Raw genomic sequence first — 10050 nt, forward strand, 5'->3', positions numbered from 1 at the left:
CCCCATCTTTTTTATGGTAACTACTGCAGATAGCTCATCTGCTAGTATTCTGAATAGTTTCACATGAATTTAGTTTGCTCCTGACTGCAACTACAGTTAACATGTGCACAGTCTTGTCCCCTCTCATAATTATTTAAAATAATATGTGGTATACTAACTACTCTCAGTCTGTACAACTGATTAGCCTGTTATCAATGAAAAACAAGACTGCTTTCTTGGTCTGCACTCCATATGAAAATGAGCTATTAAGGGGGAACAACTATCTTACTGAAGTCATTTACCATTGTTAAAGTAACTGCCTCTCTTAGATGAATTCGGTGAAATGACATTCAGTTTCTTTTTTTTCTTTTCTTTTCAACATTTGTTTTTATGATTAGAAAAAACTGCACAATATCAAAAAATATATGAAAACAAATACAACCCACCAGGTACTCAGTACTTCTATACAGATGGATTTGTTTTTAGTTAAAAATGAATGTTTCATTAAAAGCTATGATCTTCTAGGTGTGCCATTAAACTATTGGTTACACCTCACTGTTGACTAAAGGGGTTTAAAATTCTTGAGAAGAAAATCATATTTCATGTGCATATTCATTACTGAATGATGAATGTTTGCTTTTCAATAATAAAATTATGTCTGAAGAAAAATTAAAAAATTCTAGTTAATTGTTATCACTGTTAAGCTCATCATGCTTGTTATTTCCAAATAAAGGAAGTACATGGCATTGTATCATTACACTATTAGTATAGAGTGCAGTGGTGAAACAGAAAGTAATATAAATACAAACAGCAGAGGGGGGCAAACTTACATGTTTTATCAATTTTTATTTATTTTTTAGAGAATGTGGCATGTAGCCCCTTAACTTCACATAATTACCATACATGTAACAGTGCAATTTTAGTTTTACAGCAAGCCCATTATGGCACCAACAAAAAAAGATTTGTAGTAAATGATACAAATAACACTGTGTGTCTATAATTACAATAATGATTGCAATCAAATGCAATTTTTCCACAAATTTAATGTTCTGGAGTACTATTAATCAGCATGTACACTACATGTTTCACAGATTATTGCTGTTTTTGTCTAACTTGTGGGTATCATAGCACTTAAAACCTTTACCTGTAAATTAACTACTGCCAATCCTCTTTATTAAAATAAACTATTTGCTCATGGATGATAAATCTAACATCTCTGCTCCTAATACATGGAATTTATAGTAGTAGTTGAACATCTTTCATAGACTTGAAACATTATTTCCAAACTATTCATATTTCAGTGAAAATAACACTGTAACAAACATTGTAATTGTGATCTTGTTAGCTATACAAGTTGAAATGCAGCTATATAAATGTAGATAAAGTATATCTCAGGCAAACTACAAGAGACTACTTCAGTAAATACAAAAATGCAAACAGCTCTCAATGTCTATCATTAAGCATGTATGGAAGCATAGACAACAGGCCAATTTCAAAATGTCATTTTGTCAATAATTTCCACAAGAGCAGGTAAGCAAGGGATATCTTCCTCCACATATAAATGAGGATATGTTAATAAAATATTTCACAGTATTATATAACTCAAAAGCTAGGTACTGAAGGCTATGAAATAGAACTTCACGTTTCTGTCTGCTGACCTGCAAGCTATCATCCTGCAGGGACAGCATAAATACAACTATGCACTAACATGCTTATTTCTAATTTTAAGCAAAAGATAGCACAAACAGCATGAAAAGTTTTTTTGCTACTGACTACTCATGTTTTTATGGCTATTTCCTTTCAGGTCTCAAGTAGCTCATTTCAAAATAAATTGTATAGTAATTCTGATACTTCAGTTCAAAGTGGAATCATCTGAAATACAAAACTGCTAGTCACCTAAGGCCATTTAACATCAACAAACTCAACAAGAATAAAATATCAGTCAAAGCAAGCAGTTCTCAATCTTGTGTTGAAGATTTACCTCCAATTAGACAAAAAGTAGTTGCTCCATTAGGCAAGTCAGCATAATGTTAGATGACAACAGCCACTTGCTTCACTGATTCCCAAATCCACCTCAGGCATATATCCCAAAATTTTATGTTAGTCCCTTTCCAGAAGCAAACCATTATTAATGAGCATAACATTATTATGATCAAACCCCTCATTTAAGCCACCACAGTTCTCAGGTGCGTTAGGAGTGGGTTTTTATTTTTGCACAAAAATGTTTCACATTTACATTTCAAACAACAATCAACAAGCATATGAAACATTTTATCAATCAAGCTGTAAATGCATCTAGCAGTCCAGTGTTGATGTAATGTGCCACAGTGCTGTAGGACTCCAGTGTAACCATGATCATAATTTCTATTGGATTTTCAGCCCATAACCTGCTAGTGTTGGTCTATTTTCTACTTATTTCTGCCATCGATTTATTGTGTTTTCAGTAGCGTATACAATTTTTTATTTTATTTCTAAAGATATAATTATATGCCTCATTCCAACTTTCACTGATTTACTAAGAAGCTTTCTTTCTATAGATAAATCGGTATGAGCAATACAGTTTTGTATTTCAGTAGATACTAGTGATACCACTGTATGCCTCATTACAACATTCAATGCTTTACTAAGAAGCTGTCTTTAACCAGAGAAACAGGAATGAGAAACGAAAGGCTGTAGCCATACATATTTTATTGTGTAGTGTTCAATAAAAACCAACTTGTGCCAATAGGAAACAGCCGACTTAAAGTATAACAGCATATATGGTGCACTCAACATTTGCCAGCTGTGCTCTACCTGGAGAGAGAGAGAGAGAGAGAGAGAGAGAGAGAGAGAGAGAGAGAGAGAGAGAGAGAGAGAGTGTGTGTGTGTGTGTTTTATTGATGGGAGAAACCCTACAACTGTGTGCATGCATCACAGGTGCATTGCTTCTCCAGAAAACTGTGTTCTGTACACAAGAACACATAACTTGAAACTTTAGCAACATAAAAAAATGTTTTAAAATCTGTTGCCACATACTTAGCAGGATTACATCACATCTAGTAACATTACAACTGCACTGCTCTATTAGTAAGGATGTCAAAGCTGAATAAAAACTGACACTTCAAAAGGATTTATTTATTCATTCATATGAAAACTTTAGGAACTGTAGGCCAATGTGCCAGATTAGGTTATGATACAATTTACTCTGGATAAGTTAAATATCTTTTCATCTACAACACAGGGCAGGCACAAACTTTTTCAACAACATTGTATTAGAATACACACCACTTTTAAACACACAAGTACATAACAGAAAAAGCTGTTCCTCAAAATGGTGAAATTTGTTACAGTCCACAGTTAGATAACAGTATTAAAAACTCAATTATTAACATATTAACTGCACTCTCAGACAAAGAGAAGCATCATGTTATACAGATGAATATAAGAAAATATAATTTTTATTTTTAACAGTAAGGTCAAGAATATTTTGAAAAACAAAGTTGAAATGGTAGTTTGAATTGTTTTAACCACATAAAAATGTGCTAGCTTTTTCCTGTTCAGTCTACTGAAATTTGTCAAGACTTTATTTAAAAAACATAAGCAAAAGCACCTCTTGCAAGCTTCAATGACACTTTTTGCTGCCTTATACTGGATTTCAGAATCCACAGCAAAGAACTACACTTGAAACATTTTTTTGACTAATTTAAACACTATAACAATTGCAAAAGGCCCAAAATTATTTTAAGTTATTTCATATTTCAAATGGATGCAGCCTGATCTCTGTGAGAAAATTAAATTTATGGAATGTTCAACGAGATGAACAACTGTCACTGCCTAGTAAAGCTGGAACATAATATGTGCACTGTTCACTTGAAGATAACTGTTGTACCCAGAACACACAATCTTCTGAGCAATCATCCCACTGGTGAGTCAAATTCGTTAGTATGAATGCAGCAATGCAAATGAAGTTTATTATCAGGTGGTGATAGCTGTAATATTTAACGATGCGCAGACAGCTTGGACATTAGCGCCTGGGGAGGGTTAGTCCTGGAATTTGAAAGGAAGCATCCATGGCCTTTGAATGAGCAACTGCCTGCAATGACTGAGGAAAATTACAAAAGTTCATTAGCATCTAATTCTAGATGGATATCCTACATAATATTAGCTCTTGTATTACATATCTATCTTGAATAACAATCACAGTAAATCAACTTACAACTTTATCCCAGTATGAAATATAACTACCACAAAAAACTTAAAAGTTTTTATGATAAAGACCTTCCCCTTCAATTCTCTTTCTGGAACACTAACTTTAACTGTATGTTAAACAAGAAAACTGTATATAGTAAAATTTTATGCTGCATATGACTGCCACAGAGAAGCTGAATAAATTATTCACAGCGACTCTGAATTGCTGGCAATGTCTCTTGCACAAGAAAAGTTTTAACAAATACAGGCTGCTGTTTTACTAATAACAAATTCATAGTTTCAACAACATGTCAGTATTGACAATTCTTCTCTTACTATATATTTGTATAAATTGTTCTTATGTATGCCCATATGGTTTCAGGAAGGAAACTTTAGCTAGAATTTGACAAAAATCAGTAAAAATGCAAAATGAATGTGTCATTTCATTGGACACTTGCAGTCTCATGCATTTCCATTTATTCAAATAACAGCAACTCGGCAAAATACAGCAACCTGGTCAGTCATATGCAACTACACAGTGCCAGCACTTTTCTTGGCGTCTGTGTACTACTGAACAGCTGTTTTTGTTTACTTGGGAAGTTCACACATTGTGTGCAAAACTGTCTTTTGAAGCATCAGTTTTTGCAATGCAATTTAATATTATTTACTTTTTTGCTACAATAGTTTAGCTAAGACCTTATAGCAAGCAGTAAGTCTACAGTACCTGTAGACAATAACCTATGTCAGTGCGTCTCCCCATAACACTCATGCAGCTGTTTCTTTTATTTGTTTTTTAGCTTGTAATTATTTTCTTGGTCTGATTTGCCCCACTTGCGGTTATCTCTCACATATTTACATAAAACAATCTTCCCCCCGTTCCATGGTTGTGTGCCGTAAGTTCTTGCCCTCTGCGTCCCACGTTCTACCTCGCTATGATAAATTTAGCTAAGCGATATTTTCATTCATGAATTGTGTCATTCTGAAGAACTATTCATTTCCAGTAATTTTTAAGAAACTATATTTTGAAGCAGAATTATTGTAAAAGCTAGCCTGATTGCATGCACAGGGAAACAGCATCTGCAGCAAACTTTTTCGTCTTATGTACCAAATAGGAAATAGTAGAAGCTTGCCTAGCCTTCCGTATAAGCGCTACTTTTAATATAAATGTACGTGACACTGTTTATAATTAAATGTAAGAATGATCCTAGAAACTTACTTACACCATACGCACTTTAAGCTACCTATGTACTGTTCCCAAGACATTGCATGCTATTTGCAGAAAAATACCAACATTCAAATTTGCTATCGTTTGGTATTTGTTACTTATGCGTCAAAGGCATGCGAATTTCTACAGTCATCTTTTTTCTACAGAGACATCTAGTGGCAGAAGCGGGAGGCACTCCAGTACTATAGATTTGCCTTCGAATGTGATCAGCTGATTGCTATTTTGTGCTATAGTTATAAATTTTTATTTCATAACGTTCAATACAGGAAGCAATTAACGCCCTAACATACTGTGATGGAACCAGAGTTATGCAACCAAAAGCATTTAAACGACAGTTTTTCTTTTTTTAATGTAGGTACTGGATTAAGGAAAAACTTTATTCCTTCTCAACAGACAATCTCTTAGGCACGAAACTTCTCAGACCAATATTTATTTATTGTTTCGAGTGCGCGTTTACTACCCTAACCTCTGAGCTTAGTATAGCACATGAAATTTTCTGTGACGTTCGGAAATGAAATTTAAAATATATTACAGCATCTCGTTGCTCCACAGCGTCATTAAAGCCACGTGTGTTCACAGTGTCACAGGGGTGAGTTTTGTCACACGATGGAAACGAATAACCTACATTAACCTACTTTCAAAACTCACTACGTTTTAACCAAACGCATAAACAGAACAGTGTTTTCCTGTGTTGCTAACATGAATGAGATGCTCACGAAAACGTCCATGTGCCGGTTGCCATACCATGCTCTAACGGGGCCATTAAATTTCAAATGTCAGTAATTGCACCAGCGATAGAAAAAGTGGAACTGTAAAAGTGTAAATACGTTAGTCAAAATAATGATTTTTTTTTCACTCACCATGATCATTTTATGCCATAATCTATCGACTACTTCATTCCCATCATAGCTGAGAACAGGCTTCTTCACGAGTACGAAACACTCTTTTTTTTTTAAAACTGTATCCCCACTCTTCAGTCGTGCCACGAACGTCCTTCGTCTTTCACTACAACGACAATTCTTCTAAAAATTCTCGCAGGCAGTAGTGTGGCGCAGCAGTAGTTTAACTCGCTGCTGCAATGTTTGTTGTGGAGAGGACCACTGACTACGTAGTCAAATCAGTATCTTGATATATAAAACTCATCGTACATGTGCCTAACTTTTCTGTTACGCCAAGTGACTCTAAACTGTCCAGCAATTTATTAACAATGTTCTTGATGCATGACTGTCATTTTACTACACACTCTTAAACAGCTGCGTTGCTCCACAGTGCACTTCCAACCCGCGTAGTGTATTTATGGTAACATCAATCAACCACGCAATGGACCAATCCCACTCTACGAAGCGCTCTGTAGTCAGTCACCCATAATAGGAAATGTTGATAATAGTAGAGACGGTGGGGTGCTCTCAATCGTCTTTTACGAAAAAGTGGGCAAATTTACAGTAGGGAGCATTGATATTACTGAACAACATTAGATGAAGAGCGACAGGGAATTCTCGTTATTAGCCTAACATTCCAACAACTTTCTCTGTGAGCAATCGTAAATGATTTACTCATTGAAGTTATGTAGAGGCAAAACGTATTCACAATCAATAAAATTGCAACCTCACGGAAAACAAATACTCACAAATCTGTGGTAAAATTAACGTAAACACCGAGAACAGTACGGTATTAGTGAATAAAGTACAGTACGCCCCCGCTGTAATACGTTAGAGAATTTTTGTTAACAATATTACAGTATCATGTGACTGAATCGTGCCTGACATTCGTTTACTTACTACGTAAAACCTGTTTTAATGTCAACATACGTAATACTCACGTCGTTATAACTGATCGAATGTTTCATTTTATGCAAATCTGTTATAAAATCTAAGACATTCATTACTCTGAAAATATAAAGATGTTACCTCGCTAACCCTAGCAAAAAAAGTGTTACCTTCTTACCGGTATGCAACATGGGCGTACACAGGGGGGGGGGGGGGGGGGGGGCAGCTGCCCAAGAAGATATTCGCAGTTTTTCACTAGTTTACTGTTTTATTTTATTTAGTAAGAAGTGCTGTGTATTGTCTCAAGCCCTTGTTTCCTGAGACTAGTATGACCTGACCCCCCCCCCCCCCCTAGTTTAATGGAAACATCACATGCATTAGTGCTAAAGCTTGCTCTTTATAAACGTACTGTACTTCAACGTTACGTTAGCTATTACATACAGTATATGTACACGTTTGCGTGTACAAACATGAAATTAAGTTTGTCTGCATGGTAGTGAAAGCTGCTGAAGCACGGAGTGGCTGAAGTGTTGCGTTCAGATCATAAAACGAGGTACTAGCAAAAGCAAACAATGCTGATGTACAAATTAAATTATTTGACTGCAGTCAGAAACGAAAATTTAGGAAAGATATTTTCAAAACTACAAAAGTCATACGAATTAAAATCAACTGTGACACTGATACTCTCATCGAACAATAACAATAAAAATAGTGCGACTATTTCTCTTTGATTCTGTCAATGCCTGCATAATTCTGTATAATCCTCAGGTATTAAAGATACGAAACACTTAAAATACGGTACGTTTGTATTTTCATTTGTGGGAGTCCTCTCCACTGCAGATTATGTTCCGCTGTTTATTCCAACACAATGAGACTTAGCTGTTGTTATGAAAGCAACTTTCAAGTACCTAATTACATGTGAAAATATTTCAATCCCCAAGTTCGTTACAAACAGGAAAGTAACTTGTTATTTGCATCTTTAGGTATTCCTGCATTAATTCCACGACGATGTGTTCTCACGCTTAGTAACAACCCCCCTTCACACACACAGACATTCACTCACTCAATCGTTTCCCAGTAGACATTACCTTTCTTACCTATTCACAAAAGAAAATAGTTCTCACCAAAATTCATTAATTCCCCATCATTTTCAGCTAAAAAGAACACTATTCCTTTTGTGACATTAACGGGCCACCAAGAGAAATAACTGCAGAAAATGAACAACAAAACTTGAATAAAATATAGTCTTTTTTTATACAGGTACATAGGTACTAGTTCACGTGTGTTCAAAACATTGACGTTTAAGACAATGCTACCACCAATCACTTATACCATTTCAGCTGAAGTTGAACTTGCAAAAGAATAAGTTAAATAAAGGAAAATCTGGGTGAATGATTTCTCTGGTAGAGACTTGTACAAGCTTTCGGGATTCAGGACTTTGGTCTATGAAGCAAAAAGTCTGATGCTCGGTTTGACGTTTAAGAACTATAGGAAATTGACTGAGCAGTGTAGCAAAATGAAAAGACAGAAACAAAAAATAATTGTGTGTAATGATTGGCTTCAGTTTCACACAAGCGACTGTTCACATGATAAACGTGTCTTTTACTTCCCCAGCGTTTCTATGTTTTTATCCAGACTTCAACGCATTTAGAATAACACTGTTTTCTTCTCACATTAATTATAAAACGCACTGGTGATACTCGACAGTGCTTAGATCCATGAAAGCTAAGGTTCTCAATGTACTTCACTATTTGTCATACATATCTTGTTTCGCCAACAGGAAGGAGGAAAGGTTAAAGTTTAGCGTCTCGTCGACTTCGAGGTCATTCGGGCGGGGCACCAGCTCAGCTGGACATCAAATTCGGCCGTGGCCTTGTTCCAACAATGACCATACTCACGAAACGCAGTGCTTGTAGGCGAAGGTGGCTAACTCACATGGTTGTGAAGAGGATTCCCTACGTCGTGGAAGCTGATGTCTCTCTGTACACCAGCGACTAATGTATCTGCGTGTATACTCTGTACACAACCGTAATGTAAATGTCAGGTTGTTTTTTAATTGTTGTTTTTTAATTGTACCATGCTCCGACAGTTCTTCCTGTCAGATTGAAATATACGACTGGATAGAAGTGTTAACTTGCCTCTACGAATAATTTAATCAGTCTGACTTCATGTGGGAAAGTAGAATGTAATCCTGAGGACAACCACAGTAGCCGGTTCACGCCAGAGATGCACGTTTTCATCTGAACGACCTACCATTAATGCCAGCATCATACAAAGTCTTCTGCGTGGTCTAATGACTCACTGTTTAATCTGATATTACCTGGATATCCGATGCAGTTGATTTTGCACTTTTAATTGGCTCATTTTGTGTGAGACTAATTATCCATCCCGAGCTGCAAGTTGTTTGAGCTGCATGGTTCTACTTTTATTTTTAGCCGCATCGAATTCTTCTTACTTTTTAGCATTTGACGCTTACAGAGTTGAAACGAATAGAAAGTTATTTTCCATGTGTCGAAAATTTTAATCTTGTCGAAAATGTAACATTTAATTGTCTTGCAAGAATATCGAAGGTTCTTTCAGCTGAGGACTTCTTGCTAATACTGTACTGTTCCGCCGTACTTTGTACTCGCATATTGGTGCTTGCCGCGTTAACAGCCCACCAACGACATTGGAACAACAAAAACGTAGGCCTGGGAGGATAACGTTGTGTTTTAGGACTTGAGAAATGTAGTAGTCCCAGCCAGTATTTGTTCCTTATCATTTTGTGTTACTTCTTTAGAAAAAAAAAGAACTGCAAAGGGTTATTCTTCCTTCTTATTTCCTTAAGAATGACACCACAACTTACTAAACAACAGTACCTCTCCAATAACACTGCAAAGACTTCTAACCATCGAAAGCGGGGCCCACAATAAA

General features: G+C 36.0%; 1 long non-coding RNA gene across 1 annotated transcript; it reads right to left on the reverse strand.

Annotated features, from left to right (window-relative positions):
• Nucleotides 1–805: 805 nt before the first annotated feature.
• On the reverse strand, nt 806–6861 carry LOC126248215 (uncharacterized). The gene is made up of 2 exons (XR_007545428.1): nt 6232–6861; nt 806–4060 (listed from the first exon to the last, which is right to left on the reverse strand). It is a non-coding gene; the product is annotated as an uncharacterized LOC126248215 (long non-coding RNA).
• Nucleotides 6862–10050: the final 3189 nt, after the last annotated feature.

This window comes from Schistocerca nitens, chromosome 3 (assembly GCF_023898315.1).
Source record: "Schistocerca nitens isolate TAMUIC-IGC-003100 chromosome 3, iqSchNite1.1, whole genome shotgun sequence".
In the NCBI taxonomy this organism is placed as follows: Eukaryota; Metazoa; Arthropoda; class Insecta; order Orthoptera; family Acrididae; genus Schistocerca; species Schistocerca nitens.